Here is a 20,904-nt window from a genome sequence, read left to right as displayed (position 1 = left end):
GTTCTTTATATATTCTGGATACAGTTACCTTTTTCATGAATACTGAAAACAATTTCTCCCAGTCTGTGGTATGCCTTTCCTTTCTTCAGTGGTTTCTTTGAAAGAATAAAAGGTTTTAATTTTGATGAAGTCCAATTTATCTTTTTAAAAAGAATTTATGGTTTGTACTATCAAAGAAACGATTGCCTACTCCAAGGTCATACTGATTGTCTCCTCTACTTTCTTCGAAAAGTTCTATAGTTTTGGCTTTTACATTTGGGGCTGTGATCCATTTCAAGATGATCTTTGTATATAATGTGAAGTACATGCTGAGATTCATTTTATTCCTGTGGATATCCTGTTATTCCAATACCACTTGTTGAAATATTAGCAACAGACCCATTGAATTACCTTGAAATCATAATCAAAACTCAATTTATATTCAATCTGTGTGTATACTATAATTACATAATTACATGTCTGTGTAATTATATACTCCTATATAATTATATATTTCTATATAATTATAATTAATTTGTGTACATATATCCAGACTCTCTATTCTATTCCATTGACTATTCTTATTCTATTATTCATGATATATCTAAGGTTCTGTAACTTTATGGCATCTTGAAATTAGACAGTGTAAGTTTTTTAACTTGATTATTTTTCAAGATTGTATTCAACATGCCAGATTTCCTGCATTCCATAGAAATTTGATAATAAATTTGTCAATATCTACAAAAGAAAGGACACAGTAATTTTGATTGGGATTATGTTGAATAGAACAATCTGTAAAATCTTGAAATTGTAATAGCTCTGATTCCCCCAACCCATGAACCTGATACACATCTCCATGATATACATGAACCTGACATGCATCTCCATTTGTTCAGATCTTTAATTTTCCTAAGCAATAAATGGTAATGATTTAGGTGCAAATATTAAATATATTTTGTTAAATTTATTTTTATGTACTTTATTTTTGTGCTATATACATAGTATTTGTTTTTTTTCCAATTGTTCCTTACTCGTATAAAAAATTCAATAGAGTCTTGTATATTGAAATTGTGTCATGCCATCTGGCTAACTTCACTTATTCTAGTAGCTTTTTTGCAGACTCATTAGGATTTTTTAAATATACTATCATATTTTCTTCAAATCGAAAGCTTTGTTTCTCTTCTCCAATCTATATAACTGTTATTTATTTCTCTTGCCTGTTGCAACAGCTAAGATCTCCAGGAAAATGGTGAATAAAGGTGGTAAAAGCTACACCCTTGCCTACTCCCAAGGCATCCAGTCTTTCACTGGTAAACATAATGTAGTTGCAAGTTCTTCAGTCTCCCTTTATCAGGATAAAAAAGTGTTCTATTTCTAGTGCCAGGATTTTTAAAACTAATTATTAAGTGTTGATTCTGTAGCACTTTTACTGTACCTACGGCAGTAATAATCTGATTTTCCACTCATTATTCTTTTAATACAGTGAATTACATTAACTGATTGTTGAAAGCTAAACTAATCATGCATGTCTGGGATAAATCTCCTTTGGTCATGAGGTATTATCCTATTTCTATATTGCTGGGTTTGATTTACTAATATTTTGTCAAGAATTGTTCTGTGTTCCTGAGGGATTTGGGCCTTTAACTTCATTATCTTTTGATGCTTTTGTTTTCAGGGAAATTCTGGCATCATAAAATGACACAGAAAGTGTTCCCATCTCTTCTATTTTCTGGAAGCTTTTATGTATGACCAGTATGATTCTTTCTTAAATTTTTGATAAAATTCACTAGGAAGTCCATCTGAGACTACAGTTTTCTTTGTGGGAAGGCTTTTAATCATAAATTCAAAATTTTTAAAAGATACAATATTACTCAAATTTTATCTTTTTTTATTATTTGTGACTTTCACTTATTTATATTTTAATTTCCATTTTAGCAATTCATTTCTGTCACTTAAGTCTATTTTTATCTGGTGTACCTTTGTAGGGACTTGTATAAGATATATACTTAGGCATGAAACTTGAGGATTTGTTTATCCTAGTGTATCTTTATTTTCTTTTACATTAACCTCTGCTTTTATTATACTTTTACATTTTTTTGTTTCTTTGGTTTTATTCCTTTTTTTTTTTTTCAAACTGTGTGCTTTCCTTCTTGATATTCAACCTTTTTTCTTTTTTTTAAAAGATTATTTATTTATTTATTTGGCATATAGAGACACGGAGAGAGAGAGGGAACACAAGCAGGGGGAGCAGGAGAGGGAGAAGCAGGCTTCTTGCTGAGCAGGGAGCCCGATGTGGGCCTCAGTCCCAGGACACTGGGATCATGACCTGAGCCGAAGGCAGCCATTTAATGACTGAGCCACCCAGGCACCCTCAACCTTTATTTTTCTTTAGAAAGCATTTATTACTATAAATTTCCCTCTAAATACCTCTCTTGTTCATCCCTCAAGTTTTATTAATGTTTTCATTACCATTGAGTTCTGAGCCTATTTAATCATCATTATTTCTTTTGATTTAGAATTACTTAGAAATACATATTTTTAAATGTTCAAATGCATTATGCTTGCTCTCTTTACATTTTTGTTATTGATTTTATACTAGATTGCATTGCTGACAGAAAATATGAGCTGTATGATACTTGTGTTTTGCAATCTGTTGAGGCTTAGTTTATGGCCTAGTCTATAATCAGGTTGGTTGGTTTGTTCCTTATGTTCTCAAAAAGAATATACATTCTTTAATCACTGGTTCTATAAACCAAAGTTCCCTCTGTATCTATTAATCAAGGTTGCTAAATATATAATTCAAGTCTTCCATATATTCATTACACTTTTGGTCTACAACTCAAATATTGCATTTGTTCACTTTTATGTTATTACATCAATTTGGCTCTCTATATTTTGAGACTTTATGAATTTTATACTGCATTTTACGTATTTTAGTGAGTTCTGTAAAGTTAGAATTTCCCGTTGAAATTATCATTATGGTGTGACTCTATCTTTAACAATACTTTTTGTCGTATATTCTACTTTATTTATTTATTTTTTAAGATTTTTATTTATTTGTCAGAGACAGAGGGAGAGAGAGTGAGCGTGCACAGGCAGACAGAGAGGCAGGCAGAGGCAGAGGGAGAAGCAGGCTCCCAGCCGAGCAAGGAGCCCGATGTGGGACTTGATGTCAGGACCCTGGGATCATGACCTGAGCCGAAGGCAGCTGCTTAACCAACTGAGCCACCCAGCCGTCCCTATTCTACTTTAATATTGACACAGACTCCAACATTTTTTGGCCAGTATACATTTTTAAATTATTTTTATTCTTTTACTTTCAATCTTTATTAGTCTTTATGTTTCAGGTGTGTCTCTTACAAACAGGCAAATTGAGTTTGCATGTTTGTATCTAATAGTCTCTGTCTTTTAGCTGATGAGTCCAGCAGGTTTATAGATATTATTTATTACCTGGACTTGTTTCTATCATCTTGCTTGTGCTTCTTACTTTGTTGTATTTTTGTATGTTTCTTTACTTCTTCAGGCAAATTATTGGTTTACTATCATTTTTAAGAAATCTGGGGGTTAAAGATACATAACACCAGTTTGCCTTTTAAATCACTTTTAAGTGTACAATTCAGTGACATTAATTACATTCACAATGTTGTGCAACCATCACCATTATCTATTTCCGTCACCTGAAACAGAAACTCTGTAACTGTTAAGCAGTAACTCCCTCAGTCCTCCCTTCTTCCAGCCCCTGGTAAACTTCCCTATTTTCTGTGTCTATGAATTTACCTACTCTTGATATTTCACATAAGTGGAATCATACCATCTTTGTCCTTTGGTGTCTGGTTCATTTCACTCAGCAAAAAATCTTCCAGGTTCATCCATGTGATAGCATAAGCAGAACTACTTTCCTTAATAATATTCCAATTATCTATATACTGTATTTTACTTACCCACTTATCGGTTTATGAACATTTGGGTTGTTTCCACCATCTGGCTATTCTGAATAATGCTGTAATGAACAAAGGTCTACAAATAACTGCTTGAGTCTCTGCTTGTGATTATTTGAGCTATATACCTAGGAATGGAATTGCAGTTTGCTTGCTTATTTGGTTGTTTCCTTCTACTGATTAGAAATTACAGACTCCATATCTATTCTTTATTAACTTTTAAACAATATTTTGCATTCATTATAACTAATCATGTCTACAGTGAGTATTTTAACTCCCTCCAAATAACACAAAGAATTTGGAAACTTAACTCATAGCCTCCTTCCTGACTTACATAGATTTATTGTCCAGAATTAGGTTCTGTGTTCCTTTTTAACCCCACAAAGTATTTATTATCATTATTATTACTGGTAAGCTGATATGACACAAATTAAATAACAACCACTAAAAGAGTATAAATAGAGCACATAACTTAAAAAACAGGAGATTAAATAAGTAAAATCTTGATGGAAATCTTTCAGTTTAAAAATATTCTGATTCTTGGGACGCCTGGGTGGCTCAGTTGGTTAAGCAGCTGCCTTCGGCTCAGGTCATGATCCCAGCGTCCTGGGATCGAGTCCCACATCGGGCTCCTTGCTCCGCAGGGAGCCTGCTTCTCCCTCTGCCTCTGCCTTCCACTCTGTCTGCCTGTGCTTGCTCTCACTCTCTCTCTCTCTGACAAATAAATAAATAAAATCTTAAAAAAAAAATTCTGATTCTTTAAAGTTAGCCACTACATAAAAATAAAAAAATAAAAATTTAAAATCCTCCCATGGTGAGTGCTGTGAACTGTGTTAAGACTGATGAATCACAGACCTGTACCCCTGAAACAGATAATACATTATATGTTAATAAAAAAAATTTTTAATTCTCAAAAAAAAAAAAAAACCACTCAAACTTTCAATACTGTGCAGAGCAAACAAAGTACAAGGGTGACAAATTTCAGCTCCAGTTTAAAATCTATGATGTAAGTTGACATTGCCATAATGTCTAACTCTGATTTGTTCATACCTGTGTACTGATAAAAAATGATATATCATTTACCTTGACTATACTAGTCCGTTTCTGAACTATGCCATCTTAAAGTACCTTAAATTCTTTCTTCGATGCATTGCTTGTGGCTCAGTGGACCGATACGGCTCAACCACTTCACTGGTCAGTATTTGGTCCTCAAGTGCCTAGCACATGGCAGCCCAGTCCCAGGTCCTGGAGACACAGCACTGAACACAAAGACAAAAATGAATGCCATCAGAGTTGAACAGGTATCTCCAAAGAAGACATACAAATACATGGGAAAATGCTCGTTGATACTAATCATTAGGGAAATGCAAATCAAAACCACAAGCCACCACCTCACATTCATCAGGATGTCTATAATTAAAAAAACAACAACAACAGAAAATAACAAGTGTTGATAAGGATGTAGAGAAGTGGGAACCCTTGTGCACTGTAGGTAGGAATGTAAAATTGTGCAACCATTGTGGAATACAGGATTGTGGTTCCTCGAAAACTAAAAATAGAACTACCATTTAAAAAAATAGGACCACCACAGGACCCACCAACTCCACTTTTGGGTGCAGCCTCAAAAGAAATGAAATCAGTCTTTTTTTTTCCCCCTTAAAATTTTATTTATTTATTTGAGAGAGAGAGAGAAAGAGAGAAAACACAAGCAGGGGAGGGGCGGAGGGAGAAGCAGACTCCCTGTTGAGCAGGGAACCTGATACAGGGCTTGATCCCAGCACCCTGGGATCATGACCTGAGCCAAAGGCAAACACTTAACCAACTGAGCCACCCAGGTGCCCTGAAATCAGTCTTGAGGAGATATTTGTGCACTTATGTTTATAGCAGCATTATTTAAATTAGCCAAACCATGGAAGCAATGCAAGTGTCCATAGAAAGATGAGTAGATAAGCAAAATGTGATAATATACATACACTGGAATGTTACTCAGCCTCCAAAAGGAATGAAATTCTGACACATGCTATAACCCAGATAAATCTTTAGGACTTTATGCTAAGGGAAATAAGCCAGTCACAAAAAGAAACTATATGACTCTCCTCATATGAGGTCTTTAAAATTGTCAAAATCATAGAGACAGAAAGTTTGGTGGTTCCCAGGGCCTGGTAGAATGGGGCAGAATGGGGAGTCAGCATTTAATGGTAATAGAGTTTCGATTTTACAGGATGAAGAATTCTGGAGATGGATGGTACAACATGAATGGTTGTACAACATGAATATTCTTAACACCACTGAACAGTACATTTTAAAAAGGTTAAGAAAAAAAAAGATGGTTAAGATAATAAATTTTATGTATATTTTTTACAATAAAAAAATGAAAAAAAAAATTCCATGAAGGAGTTCACACATACTCAGGAAGAAAGGAAATGAACAACTAAAACATGTACTAAGCCAAACAGTGAAAGTGACCTAGAGAAAAGCAAAACAGGGAAAGAAGATGGGGGATGCTAGGGAAAGGGGCTGGGTGGTTGCAGACTTACTCAAGGAGGTCATGTTTGAGCAAAGACCTCCCCTAACTCTACACTCCCTTTCTTAGAGAATTGCTGTGGGGAGGGAGTCTCTGAGTCAGGACTAGATTTCCCAGCCCTCCTGGTATCTAGATACAGCTGCATAAGTGATTCTCACCACTGGAATTTGAGTAGACATGCTTTCTCTTACCTCTGAGCCAGGGTTTTATGAATCCGATATGGCTTCTCCACTGGCTCTTCCCTTTTCTGCCAATGGAAGCAGAGGACTCTGAGGCTTCAAATAGGGCTGCCCAAGAGAAATATAATGTGAACTATTTATGTTATTTTTAATTTTCCAATAGCTATAATAATAATACATGTTTTTTTAAAAAGGGTAAATTCATTTTAATGATGCATTTTTGAACCCAATATTTCCAACAATTTTTTCAACATATATCCAAGATAAAAAATATTAATGAGGTCCTTTATATTTTTTTTCTCTCAAAATCCATTGTATGTTTTACACTTACAGCACTATTAGCCATTTTTCAAGTCCTCAGTAGCCACATGGGGCACCACATTGGACAGTGGAAGTCTAGACGATGGTGGAGCCATAGATGAAAAGAGGTGGGTCCCTGACTCTCCATACGGGGGACTGCCACCCATCAATCAGGAACACCCACTTGTATCATCACGTGAGGGAAAAATAAACTTCCTTTGTGTGTATCTTCCAAAGGTTTGAGATTCACTGGTTGCAGAAATGGATTCTTTGAAGTGGTATAGAACATAACTGAAATATAGAGCATTGGCTTATCAGTCAAGTAAGAGGTAGCACAAAAGAGACATTAGAAGCTGAAAATCAGAGACTCATGTTATATGCTTGTGAAAAGCAGTGACCCTGTAGCATTATAGTCACTGAAAAGAGCAAGAATGCCAACAGACGCTATGGTAGTCTGCTCGGGCTGCCAATAAAAAATACAACAGACATGGTGGCTCTCATAACAGAAATCAATTTTCTCACAGTTCTTGTGGCTGGAAGTCCAAGATCAACCCCAGCAGGGTTGGTTTCCGGTAAGAACCTACTCCTTGGCTTTCAGAGAGCTGCCTTCTTTGTGTCCTCACAAGGTCTTCTCTTCCATATATGTGTGCTCCTGGTATCTCTTCCTTTTCTTACAAGAACCCTAGTGCTATTGGATTGGGTTCCCACCATTATTTTCTCATTTTACCTTAATTACCTCCTTACGGTCCCTGTGTCCACATACAGTCACACTGAATTTGAGAGACACAATTCAGTTCATAAAAGATACCTCAGGCTCCTCTCTGCACTGAACAGAGGACAAGTAAGAAATTGTTCAGGAAAGAACCAGCTGGTTTTGCAAGCAGAAATGAAAGAGAATGAAGAGAACCTAGACATTAAGGTGAGTTTGGAGCCTTGTGGGTTTGGAAAGCAGACTGATACCTACCAGTAGGAGATACCAACCAGTAGGAGATAACATCTGAAATGAGCAAAAGTACCCATTAAATTATTTTGGTTAAGCACAGTTTTGCAGGGCTAAAACACAAATTGTGCTAACATATTCTCTTCCCACCAAGCCTCTTGCTTCAAGGCCCTCAAGTTAGCCCCATTATGTTAAGAGAGAAATAAGTATAGAGGCAACAAGGGGAAGAAAAGTAGAGCAAGCTTAAGAGTAATTTTTAAGAAAGAACTTTGGATGTGGTTACTGGCACATGGAACTGACTAGAAATCATGGGAATAATATTTCCAAAGAAATCAAGGGAATAATGTTTCCAAAGCAAGGTGATTTGAGCTTAAAAAGCCTGTGATTGAAACATCTTCCCAGGGACCTCAAATATCCAACAGCAGGATGCAGGCTTTGTAAGTTGTGCACGCTCCAAGGAAGTCAGATTCCTTACAGCTGATCTCAGACAGCGCCAGAAAGGATAATGGACAAGAAAGCACACCCCAGGGGGCAGAGCCAAGGACCACAGCAAACAGTGTACAAGCAAGTTCCTCCATGAACCAGAACCACAGTCCAATGAAGGAACCTCCTTCACTTCCCAGGCAGGGAGCCTTTATAACGCCTGACCCGTCAGATTCTCCATTGTGATGGACTAGTTACTGTTATGGATTTCCCAGTCTACCCTTTTCCAAATAAGAGTCTCTGTTGTGCTCATATTCTTGACTCTTAATGTTTATGTGAGGCGTGTCATGGAGTTGGTGGGCAGGTTTGCCTTTGAATTCACAGGTCTTTGAGCCAGAGGAATGCAGGACCCAGAGCACCTAGACCTTATCCTGGACGTGATACCTGGGTGGAACTTCATGTTGTCTCCTTTAGGAAGGAGGCCACATAGATAATACGTGGCCAGAGGCCAGTCTGTGGCAGAAATAGCTAACTGCCTCATGAGTTTGTACTCCCTTCCCTAGTGTTTGGTTCTCACTGGGATATGCTACAGAACCAGTGATTGTGATCACAGCTCCTCGAAATCTGGTGTATCCGTGTAACCACCTGCTCTTCAGAGAAAGTGAGTAAAAGGGCTATGTGCTTTGTCTACTGTCCATCTCTCCTTCCAACAGGTAAAAACAGAGGTCTCAGTGGACTGTCTGAAGACAGCACACAAAGATGGAAGGAGCCTGGATCCCAGAGTTACCACAAACAGGAAATCTACCTGGCATCCAGGAACACCATCATCAGATTATTCCATGAGTGAGAGACTGACATCTGTTTTAAGACATCACTGAAATTAAAAAGTTTCTTTGCTACAGAAGCTCACATTAATTGAATTAATGTGCCCCTGAAAGAGGTGAAGGAGAGAGCAATACATCTCTAGGCAGAGGGAAACAGGTCAGTAAATGCATGGCCCTTGGGCAGGAGAATACCAACTGTGTTTAAGGATTAGCTAGGAGCTGAGTGTGGCTGAAGCAAACATTGGAAAAATTGAAGGTGATAAGATCAGAGTTGTAAAAAGGTCCTTAAAACCTTGTATGCCACTGTAAGGACTTTAGCTTTTACTCTGAATGGGTTGGAAAGCCGTTGTAAGTTTTGGGAGAGAGAGGAGGACATGACCTGACATTTTAATTTGGATCACTGTAGCTGGTGCTTAGGAACAAATCACAGGGGAACAACAGAGAAATCAGCTTGGAGACTATGAAAACAATCCAGGGGAGACCCAGTGGCAGTTTGGAATTGGGAGGTTGTGGTGGTGGTGGTAGTCGGTGTTTAGATTCTGAAAGTATGTTTAGGGTGTATGTCTGAAATTCAGGCACACATGGCATTATGCTTCTGGGTGGCTCAGATTAGAGAACTATATGTGCACCAAGAGTAGAAATGGGGCGCCTGGGTGGCTCAGTGGGTTAAAGCCTCTGCTTTCAGCTCAGGTCATGATCTCAGGGGCCTGGGATCGAGCCCCACATCCGGCTCTCTGCCTGTCAGGGAGCCTGCTTCCTCCCCTCTCTCTCCTCTCTCTCTCTCTGCCTGCCTCTCTGCCTACTTGTGATCTCTGTCAAATAAATGGATAAAATCTTAAAAAAAAAAAAAAAAGAGTAGAAATTGGTTCCCAGCAGCTCACAAAGTGCTTGGTGTCCTCTGCAGTGAAAAGGGAATAGTGCTATTGTCTTGGTATGGGTATTAATAACTAATGTGTAAAATGTTAATGAAACTACCTGAAGGTTTTATGAATGCCTTCTGAGTCCCAGCCCTTAAAGAACTCCTCCCTGAGATTTAATGCTATTAACCTACATGCATCTTCCATGCCACCTTTTATATTAATCATGAGATTGTCACTGGCCTCAGAGAGAAGGCTGCTTTGGCTTCATTCTAACAGTCAACTGTGACTGTTCTAAAGCAAACAAGCAAACATCGGCCACCTTTTTAAATAGGAAAACTACAAAGATGTCAGTTTAATCGCCATGAAATTCAGTGAAGCTTCCCCTCAGGCTACACGGAGGTTTCTTTCTCTTACTTTCTCATTGCATGTTGAACAAGAGAATCATCAGAGAATAGTGAACGCAAGACTATTTTTACTAGTGTGCAGATTTTAATTCATCTCTTGCTTTTACATGTTTAATTTGAGCCTGATAGTTGCAACATGTGGTATTCCCCACCAGCACTATCGTCTGCTTTTCTTCCCTTCACATGTCCCCGTTAGGCTTCAGCAGAGCTTGTAATTGTTTTCCTCCTATAGAGGAGTCACTGGGGGTGGGGTTGGGGGTGGGGGGAGGTAAATCATTTTTATAACTGTGTTTTTCCTCAACTAGCAATTTTGCTTGGTTTACACTGACACTGACTAAGGTGAAATCTTGTTGAAATTTTTCATTATTTAAAAAATATTACAAGATTACAGAAAGTTGAGGAAAAGAGCAAATACTAATTACCCTAAGTGGATACTCCAGCATCATGCCCTGTAATTGCAAACATCAATAAAATATTTAACAACCATGAGACAAGTAAAGATCATGAAAATGGAAAAACACATTTCCAGGGTGAATTTTTTTTTTTTAAAGATTTTGTTTATTTATTTGACTGACAGAGATCACAAGCAGGCAGAGAATCAGGCAGAGAGAGTGAGGAGGAAGCAGGCTCCCTGCTGAGCAGAGAGCCCGATGTGGGGCTCGAACGCAGGACCCTGGGATCATGACCTGAGCCAAAGGCAGAGGCTTTAACCCACTGAACCACCCAGGCACCCCTCCAGGGTAAATTTTAGCGAGCTTAAGAAGACAGAAGTGGCCATGTGGGAAGATAATTAAACAAAAAGAAACCCAGTTTTACTGGGTGTGAAAATAGGAAGAGATCCTCCTTGAATCAAAAGGATAAACAAAATTTAATTTCATCAGCCAAAAAAACGTTGAATAACTGAAATAAACAGGATTTTTCACATGCGCGCGCGCGCACACACACACACACACACACACACACAGGATATGAGACCATTTTACTATGCTGGTGTAGGCCTAAGGGGGAAAAATAAATGCAACAAAATATTAGATATTATTTGCAAAAATAAAAGAACACATAAAGGTAGAAAAATATTGTCACTTCACTTAAACTATGTAAAATATAAGATAAAATAAAGGAAATCATGCTTTCTTGTGGATAAGGAACTACAACTTTTAAAAATAACATTAAACAGAAGAAACATAATTTTTTTGGCATTCTTTTGGCCAAAACACAATGATTTTTGATGGGCCTTTTATAACAGACAACATTTGGAGAAGGGAGAAAGAAAACTTATTTAAAGTGAGTTCATCTTTAAAATGGAGATGAGGGGCACCTGGGTGGCTCAGTGGGTTAAAGCCTCTGCCTTCAGCTCAGGTCATGATCCCAAGGTCCTTCAAGCCCCACATCAGGCTCTGCTCAGAAGGAGGCCTGTTTCCTCCTCTCTCTCTGTCTGCCTCTCTGCCTACTTGTGATCTCTCTGTCAAATAAATAAATAAAATCTAAAATGTAGATCAAAAGAGTATGTCCTAATTCTTAGGGACTTGTAGGTTCCTGTGCGATATGGTATCATTCTTCATACATGTGTGCAGCTGAATATAAAAAAGAGACAAAAGTCTCGGTTCTACCATCTCAGAAGCAACAATTTATTTGCTAGGCATGCTCTCCATAACCAGTGAAGATTTTATTCATATCTTTTAAATCTTTGACAAGAATAATAATCTAGGGATCCTGAATGATTTTATTAAGTTGGTCAGGAAGGCTGCTATTGTCCACACTACCTTCTGAATCCTTCTCCTTTTATGAGGAGACTCTCCTCCTACCTTGTCACCTCCCATTCAAGGATTCCTCCCATTCAAGGCTTCCTCCAGGAAGAAGGACCAACTGCCACCCCAGTGTTATCACATTCTGCTCACATCTGCAGCACTCAACTATGGCATCCTGAGCTCGCTCTTCTTGGGGCCGATGCCTTCAGGGTCCTATTCTCTACAGCCACACTGATATACTTAGCTGAGAGCTATGAGGCCGTTAGGGCATACGCCTAAGAAGCAGCCATGCTAGTTTGTGACCAAAGCAGTAGAGAGGAGCATCTTGGGAAATATCTATGGAAAAAGACCAAACTTTGGTCCAATCATGATGTCTCTGCTATTGAGAGGGAAGCAATTAGAAGAACATAGTGTCTACAGTCCAGATTTGGCCACCAGCCCAGGCCCCATGCTTAGAAAGGGGTAAGAAGGTAAAAAAAATAACTACCAACAAAGACTGTTCTCAGACTCCCTATTTCAGCACAGAGAGGCGCTGGCCTCATACGACTTTGCTGGGGGGTGGGAGGAGGGTGTGTGAGGACCCCAAGGCCATCTCCCGTACTCCATGGGAATAGCACCTCACAGAAGCAGCAGCGGTAGCAAGGCCAGTCCTAAAAGCAGTGAAGATCCAGTGCTGGACTCATGCGATGCCAGCAGTGGCAGCTGTCACCCTTGATGGGGGCACAATGGCTTCACAGAGTCTCCCAGACCTGAAATGCCAATAGCTTTGCTGGCTGGATGTGGCCACACTCCCTGGAGACCCCTGTTGTCCCACATCACTTGTAGGGGCAGAAAGAAACCAACATATGATCTTCCCATCAGACAAGACGGAAAGGACCTCTTTGAGGGCATGTAGGACCAGGGACTCCCAGCATTCACTGGGGAGGTAGGGGTGAGTCTCTAAACAAGGCTAGAAAGAAAGTCCAATGTATTATGTGAAGTATTACAGAGAAATTTCCCCTATTTTCATCCCCGGGGGTGGGCTGACGAAAGATGTCTTACTGTGCTATGTGCGCAATGTTGGCTAAATGATTGCTCTCTCCAGGAACAATTGGCATTTTAACAGGGACTTCTGGTAGACAATACATTTACCTCTGTACTTTAACTTCTTTACCTCTGTACTTGCCTTTGGTTGTTAAGAGGAGGCCTGGGCTAATACATCTCCATTTGGGTTCCAGTTGGCTCTACTTCTCTAGTTTTTTCAAGGTGGAAGTCCTTGCATGTGATAAGGTGGCTATGGGTTAGGAAAGGCAATATCTCTAGTATTTAAACAAAAGATTCTAGTCCTGAGCTGCTAACCTGAAGTCTTCTTTCCACCACTTCCAACCCCAACCTCCTCTTTCTAGTGCACAATGAAAACATCTTCATGTGGTCCTGCAAAGGATTACAATGAGTAAATGCTATGAATATCATGCTATTAGATAGGTATAAAAAGTACATCCAACCATCTAATTCTAAGCTTAGAAGAATAAAGGTCACAAAGATTAGTCTTTGGCCTGATATTTTCTAACATTCGCCTTATTAATGTATGTACATCACATAATGTAATAAGTAGAGATGTAGTCAGTTTCACCAAGTATAGAAATAAAAAATGATTTCAGCAGTATCCTTATATATCCATACTAAGTGATAAGGACTTATTACCATATGGTTTTAAGATGATAACCTAAGTGTCAAATAAGTATTTAGAATGAATTGGCAGGTTTGGAGGACTTCCAAATCAACCCTACCCCTTTATTTTTATTTTTAAAAAGATTTATTTATTTGAGAGAGAGAGACAGAGAGTGCACATGAGCAGAGAGAGGGCAGAGGGAGAGAGAATCCTCAAGCAGACTCCCGACTGAGCACAGAGTCTGGCACAGAGCTCGATCCCAGGACCCTGAGATGATGCTCTGGGCCAAAGTCAAGAGTTGAAAACAATAGTGCCAGCCCTATCACTTTAAAGAAAAACCTGGGGCCTAGGTATGCAAAACTTTTGTTCAAGGTTACCCATCAAGTGCTGGCCAGCTTGTACCTCATCTTCTCCACAATCTCAATTCCAGGGCACTTTCTTTTTTTTTTTTTTTTTTTTTTTTAAATATTTTTTTTTAAAGATTTTATTTATTTATTTGACAGACAGAGATCACAAGCAGGCAGAGAGACAGGCAGAGAGAGAGAGAGGAGGAAGCAGGCTCCCTGCAGAGCAGACAGCCCGACGCGGGGCTCGATCCCAGGACCCTGGGATCATGACCTGAGCCGAAGGCAGAGGCTTTAACCCACTGAGCCACCCAGGCGCCCCACCAGGGCACTTTCAATTCCCATTTTTACTGTCCCACTCACTGCGATCCCTCCAAACCACTACAACAGTATAAATATGGCACCATATAAAGGGAGGCCCAATTTTATAGTCTCCACTATCACATTCCCAGAAACACCTTGTCCAGCTCAAAATTCACCCTAGCTATTGTGGTCTAGAATGTTTGTTACAGCACAACCCCTTCTCCACATCCTGGCCTTCAACATGCACACACAGTGACACACGTACCACACATGCTCACCAAGGATGCTAACTTTTCGTTCAGTGAGAACACAAATTACATGATCACGAAGGAAAATAATCTTGCTCCACAGTGCTAAAGATGATAAGGAGTCTGTAAAGATAAAGAATGAATTCCTCTGTTCCCTATGAGACATGAAATCACAGTTTAAGCACCTCTCTTAGAACAGCTGGACATCTGGATGCAATTTGAGATGGGAGCCATAACTGCCCTTCGGTATTACAATGATTTTTTATTTTTTTTTTAAGTTTTGTTACTAAGGCTATCAGCATGAACCAATCACGGACTTACTCTCCTGACATTGCTTATAGTCAGCCAAGAATAAACTGTCTGTCTTCTCTGAACTTGCTAGCAGTTAGAGAAACAAATGTATCACATTCCCAGGCCCCTGAATGGGTGAAGACAAAGGCCATTTTAAATGAGAGTCCTCAGTTTAAGAACTTAAACTGATCTACTCAAAGAGACCTGAGAATTGCCAGGATATGAAGCCAAGGTCCTTCTGTCGCCCGTGCAGAGAAAAATCAGGATGTCATTCCCTCTGTGACCTACACTTTTGAGAACAGATGCTCCACCGAGATGATGGCACCTGCGGGAGTGGAAGAAAAGGACAACATCTGAGGAAGCTGAAATAGTAACTGGATGGCTCAGACTGACGACATGAATGATGTATAATAAATCTTGGGATTTGGAACCCCAAAAGGATAAAAGACCATTTGCAAGTTTGAGAGGCTACGGAGCAAGTCTTTTGCACAGAGGAAGGTCACATGGTCATCTGTGTATATTCTCTAGATCACAGCTCTTGCTGTTCCTTCTTCTGGTAAACTTTTACCTCACCCGTGAATTCTCACTGACCACCTCAACCCCTTCCAATAAGCAGTGACACAGCCACAAACAAGTAAGAGCCAGCCGTCTGCAACTCTGCACCTACTCCAGAAGTGACACACCCACCCAAATCTTCACTGATGGCACCGAAGGCTCGATTTCTGAAATCATGGATTCAGAAGCATTCAAAAACACTGATGAATAAGCATACAACCAGCATGATGGTAAAGAAAAAGACATTAGGCATTGGGTAAGAAATACCCAAGCGCAACTCCAGAGCAGGTAAACTGGAAGTCTCTGGGTATGGGATTCAGGTACTGGTATTTTTAAAAATCTCCCCAAGGGATTCTGAAGCACAGACAGAGTTGAGAACCACAGGCCTCATACAATGTGGAGCCCTGAGGACTATGGCCATGTGTGTAGTGCAAAACTGTTGCAAAGTCAATGACCTTGCAGGCAGAGCTTATAGAGGTAGAATCACAAAATCAGCATGAAACCTGCTGTGGCAATTTTAAAATATGGCACCAAAGTGTTTGACATTTCTTCCACCAAAAAGTAAGGTCTGTCAAAATAAATTCAAAATGGATGAAAGACCTGAATGTGAGACAGGAAACCATCAAAACCCTAGAGAACACAGGCAGCAACCTCTTTAATCTCACCATTGCAACTTCTTACCAGATACACCTCACTGGAGGCAAGGGAAACAAAAGCAAAAATAAATTACTGGGACTTCATCAAGATAAAAAGCTTTTGTACAGCGAAGGAAAAAATCAACAAAACTAAAGGCAATCTACGGAATGGGAGAAGATATTTGCAAATGACATATCTGATAAAGGGTTAGTATCCAATATCTATAAAGAATTTATCAAACTCAACACCCCAAAATAGATAATCCAGTTAAGAAATGGGCAGAAGATAGGAATAGACATTTTCTAAAGAAGACATCCAGATGACAACAGACACATGAAAAGATGCTCAACATCACTCATCATCAGGGAAATATGAATCAAAACCACAATGAGATACCTCCTCACACCTGTCAAAATGGCTAAAATTAACAACACAGGAAACAACAGATGTTGGCAAGGAAGCAGAGAAAAGGGAACCCTCTTAAACTGTTGGTGGGAATGCAAGCTGGTGCAGCCACTCTGGAAGACAATATGGAGGTTCCTCAAAAAGTTAAAAATAGAGCTACCCTATGACCCAGCAATTGCACTACTGGGTATTTACCCAAAGGATACAAAAATACAGATCTGAAGAGGTACCTGCCTCCCAATGTTTATAGCAACATTATCAACAACAGCCAAACTATGGAAATAGCCCATATGTCCATCTGCTGATGAATGAGTAAAGGTGTGTGTGTGTGTGTGTGTGTGTGTGTGTGTGTGTGTAAAATGAAATTATGACTCACTCATCGAAAAGAATGACATCTCACCATTTACAACAATGTGGAGGGAGCTGGAGTGTGTTATGTTAAGCAAAATAAGACAGAAAAAGACAAATACCATATGATTCCTCTCATCTGGAATTTAAGAAACAAAACAGATGAACACAGGGGAAGGAAGAAAAAAGAAAGAGACTATTAACTAATAGTCTAAATGGTCTAACTAAAATAAGAGACCATTAACTACACAGTACAATCTGAGGGTTGCTGGAGGGGAGGTGGGTGAGGGATGGGCTAAATGGGTGTTGTAGGTAAGTGATAAATCACTAAATTCTGCCTCTGAAACCAGTATTATCAGATATGTTAACCAACTAGAATTTAAATAAAAACTTGAAACTAAAAGAAGAAGAAAAGAAAGGTAGTGTGTGTGTCCTTTCCTCACAAATATGGGTGGATCTTTGACTATTTCATCCAAAAAATATAGCAGAATTGATGCTATCTTCTTTCAAAGGCTACATCATAAGAGGCAATACGATTTCCACTTTGTGGGCTTGGGAACGCATTTTGGAGCCCTGAGTCCCCAAAGAAGTCCGACTTCCTCAGCCACCAGGCCATAAGGAAGAAAGATCAGGCTACACTGAGAAGCCATATGCAGGAATCCTTCCTTTTTTTTTTTTTTTTTTAAGATTTTATTTATTTATTTGATAGACAGAAATCACAAGTAGGCAGAGATGCAGGCAGAGAGAAAGGAAGAAGCAGACTCCCTGCAGAGCAGAGAGCCCGATGCCGATGCTGGGCGATGCTGGGCTCGATCCCAGGACCCCGGGATCATGACTGCAGGGATCCTTCTTGATGCTCCACCCAAGTTCCCAGTCACCATCACTGTCAACTGAGTAACTGAGAGATTGACAGCTTATCTACAAAATCTGGGGCTCGAAAGCATCAAAGTAAATAAGTGTATTGGAGTAATGTCTCTGAATTTGCCCAATAAATGCTCATTTTCCAGTTTTCCTCCAAATTTAAGATCACTCTTACTTTAAGCAAACGGAAGCTACATCACAAGTTTTTCTTGCTCTGAATAGTGGCTACATTTGAAATGAAACAGAAAAAATACTCTGAAAATGCTAGAAAGGTCTGTAACAAAACTGCCTATCCTCAAAGTAACAACCACTATCATTCTGAAATATCAAAGAAATGAACAAACTTTAATAATTTGAATGTGGGTCTAAAAAGCGAATAGTGGTCCCAAAAAGGAATATCCATGTTCTAATCCCTGGAACCCATGGCTGTCACCGTATTTGGAAAAAAGGTCTTTGCAGAGGTAATTGAGTTAAGGATCTTAAGATGAAACCATCCGGAATTATACAAGTGGAAACTACATTCAGTAACAACTGTCCTTGTAAGAGATACACAAGAGAGGTAACAGACAGAAAGGGACCAGGCAATGTGACCACTGAGGCAGAGATCTGAGTGAGCCAGCCATACATCAAGGATTGCCACCAGAAGACGGGAAGAGGCAAAGAACAGATTCTCCTCTAGAGCCCCAGAGGGAATGTGGTCAGCCAACACCTTAAATTTCGACTTCTGGCCTCCAGAACTGTGAAAGAATAAATCTCTATTATTCTAAATCAAAGTCTGTGGTGATTTGTCACAGCAGCTACAGGAAATTAATACAGTTGGGGGAAAAAAATTTCCTAATCCAATGTTCTGCTTCTACAGAAGTACAAAATTTAATAAATTAGTTTTATTCTTTATACTTTCTCCTCATGCTTCTACCTATAAGATAAATTTCAGTTCAAAATGTCATTTCTAATATAAAAATGTCAAATTACTGTTGTTATTTTTCTATATGTTTAATGTTTCCATGCTTGTCCTTTGAGTATGATCTAACAGTGATTTTTAGGCTATATTTATCAGCAGCCTAAACAGAGTACAAAGTGAAGGACTTGATTGAGCATTCTAAATTCTGCAGACAGTGCACTTAAATTCTGGGAGGTGAGGAGTGGATCTCAGAGCACTAGTTACAGAAAGGATAAGAAGAATATCCCTTCTGTAAAGTATATGACTTGTAGGGCAATGTCTGTAGACATGCTTTAAAAAGGCTGTCTCAAAATCCCAATAGCAGGACATCCTACAAAATGACTTACCAGTATTCCTCAAAACCATGGAGGACAGCAAAAACGAGGAAAGTATGAAAAATTGTCACAGCCACAAGGAGCTTAGGGAGACATGAGCACTAAATGTAGTATCCTGGAAGAGAAAAACATTAGGAAAAATGTAAGGAAATCTGAATAATGACTTCAGTTAAAGAATAACATATCATTATTGGTTCGTTAATTCCAACAGAAGTACAACACAAATATAAGGTGTTAATAAACAGGTAAAATTGGGTGCCAGATGTAGGGGCAGTCTGCATCCTATCTTCTCAATCTTCCTATAAATGTAAAACTGTTCTAAGCAATAGTCTACTAAAATACACACCGCACGCGCACGTGTATACACACACACACACACACACACACACAGAGCTGTCTCTATCAATATTCATATTTCAAATAAGAAACTAAAGTTGAAGGAAGTGAAGCATTTAATACAAATCAGTAATGTTGAGGAAATTTTCTCGACTACGTGCCAGAATGCTGCTGCATGTCGCTAAGAATTATTTAATAAGGCTTTTTGCCCTTAATTATGGGCGATGTTCTCAAAAAGGCACACCACCAAAAAAAAAAACTTTTCTGGAATTACGAAAAAGAAAAGAAAGGAAAGGAAAAGGAAGAAAAGAAAGAAAAGAAAAAAGCAGCTGGTTCTGCTTGCAGTCTAGTTTCCAGGACTAACTGGCGTGCCATCTGCTCGCAGCAGAGTGGTAACCATGGTTCACGTGTCACACCAGCGTGCGGTGTTAGGAAGTTTGCCCCAACAAGCCTGGACAACTTCGCTTCCGCGCAGGTTGCAGGGGGGAGGGGGTGGCGGCAGCGGCGTCCAGAGTGCGAACTTCGTTTTTTTCCAAACTCCATCTGCTTTCCCCACCCCTGGCCGTGCCCGCGGTCTCCCAGCGCGGCAAGCCGAGGGGACCGGAGCGGGCCTTTTACGCATAACAAAAGAGCCCTCCTCCTCCTTCTCCCGCCGCCCCGCGCCGCCCCCACCTTGGCTTCCCGCGGCCGCCCGGGCCCGCGTCCCCGGCAGGAATTGGCTCCCGGGCCCGAGGTTTCCAGGTACCCGGAAGGGGGAGGGGGCTGAGGCGGCAACAATTGGGCGGGTGAGAGCCAAACGCGCGGCTCGGAGCGCCAAGACTCCGAGGGGCGGCGAGCCCGGGCCGTGCCGCCACGTGATTGGCCGGGACCGCCCCGCCAGCCTCCGCTGATTGGTGGATTCTCAAATTCGGTCTCAAGGCGCCAGAGGAGGTGTTTTAGCGGGGACTGCGATCCAGGGCTGGAGCGCTGGCGCTGCCCGGACACCGCGGGGTCCCAGCCAGCTCAGGGCACTCGGAGCGGGGATCGGCGCGCCTCACTTTCCCCGCCCGATGTCGCCGCCCGCCTGCTGATCGCCTCGTCCCGCTGGTCCCGCGCCGGTGTGGGGGTCGTGGAGGTCCCCAGAGGCAGGAAGCCTCCTCAAAGTGGGAGTAAGTAGCGTGCGGCCCTAAGCGCTGCGAGGAGGCGGGAATTGGGGGGAAAGGGGACACCCCCGCCCAGGCTGCCAGCCTGCCACCCTCCTGCTGGCGGGGATCGAGGCATTTCTGCCACTGGACCAGGCGTGCGTGGGGTGTCCTGGTACCAGCTCCTGCCTCCCGTGGAGCAGTAGAAGAGACTTGTCTTTCCTCAAGATCTGAGGGGTTCATTGGAAGACTTTATCCTTGGGGTCCGCTTGGAGGCCTGGGAAGGGGCTGCGCTAAAAGCTGAATGGGTTTGGTCTGGCGATCAGATTTCCTTCCCTCCCGTTCCCCCCCGCCCCCCCCCCGACTCAAAACCCCCTCAAAGCCGAATTCCTCCCAGTTCTTTGCGCCAAA

General features: G+C 40.6%; 1 protein-coding gene and 1 long non-coding RNA gene across 5 annotated transcripts in view; one reads left to right on the top strand and one right to left on the bottom strand.

Moving 5' to 3' along the window:
- The window catches only part of LOC131839202 (uncharacterized), a 60,048-nt gene extending 39,874 nt beyond the window's left edge, over positions 1-20,174 (bottom strand). For 2 of the 4 annotated variants that reach the window (XR_009356853.1, XR_009356854.1), the window contains exons 1-5: positions 20,045-20,174; positions 19,049-19,151; positions 15,161-15,281; positions 6,633-6,728; positions 5,046-5,176 (exon numbers count right to left, since the gene is read on the bottom strand). This is a non-coding gene — a long non-coding RNA (uncharacterized LOC131839202). The remainder of the gene's footprint in view (positions 1-5,045; positions 5,177-6,632; positions 6,729-15,160; positions 15,282-19,048; positions 19,152-20,044) is intronic. The other 2 variants (XR_009356855.1, XR_009356856.1) reach the window with 2 other exon arrangements.
- Positions 20,175-20,318: 144 nt separating this feature from the next.
- E2F7 (E2F transcription factor 7) overlaps positions 20,319-20,904 on the top strand; it is a 39,689-nt gene continuing 39,103 nt past the window's right edge. Inside the window, exon 1 of the mRNA XM_059186397.1 lies at positions 20,319-20,520. The gene's annotated coding sequence lies outside the window, so the exon portion shown is untranslated. The remainder of the gene's footprint in view (positions 20,521-20,904) is intronic.

This window comes from Mustela lutreola, chromosome 8 (assembly GCF_030435805.1).
Source record: "Mustela lutreola isolate mMusLut2 chromosome 8, mMusLut2.pri, whole genome shotgun sequence".
NCBI lineage: Eukaryota > Metazoa > Chordata > Mammalia > Carnivora > Mustelidae > Mustela > Mustela lutreola.
The sequence above is the reverse complement of the archived record's forward strand: the minus strand, read 5'-3'. Positions and strand labels throughout refer to the sequence as shown.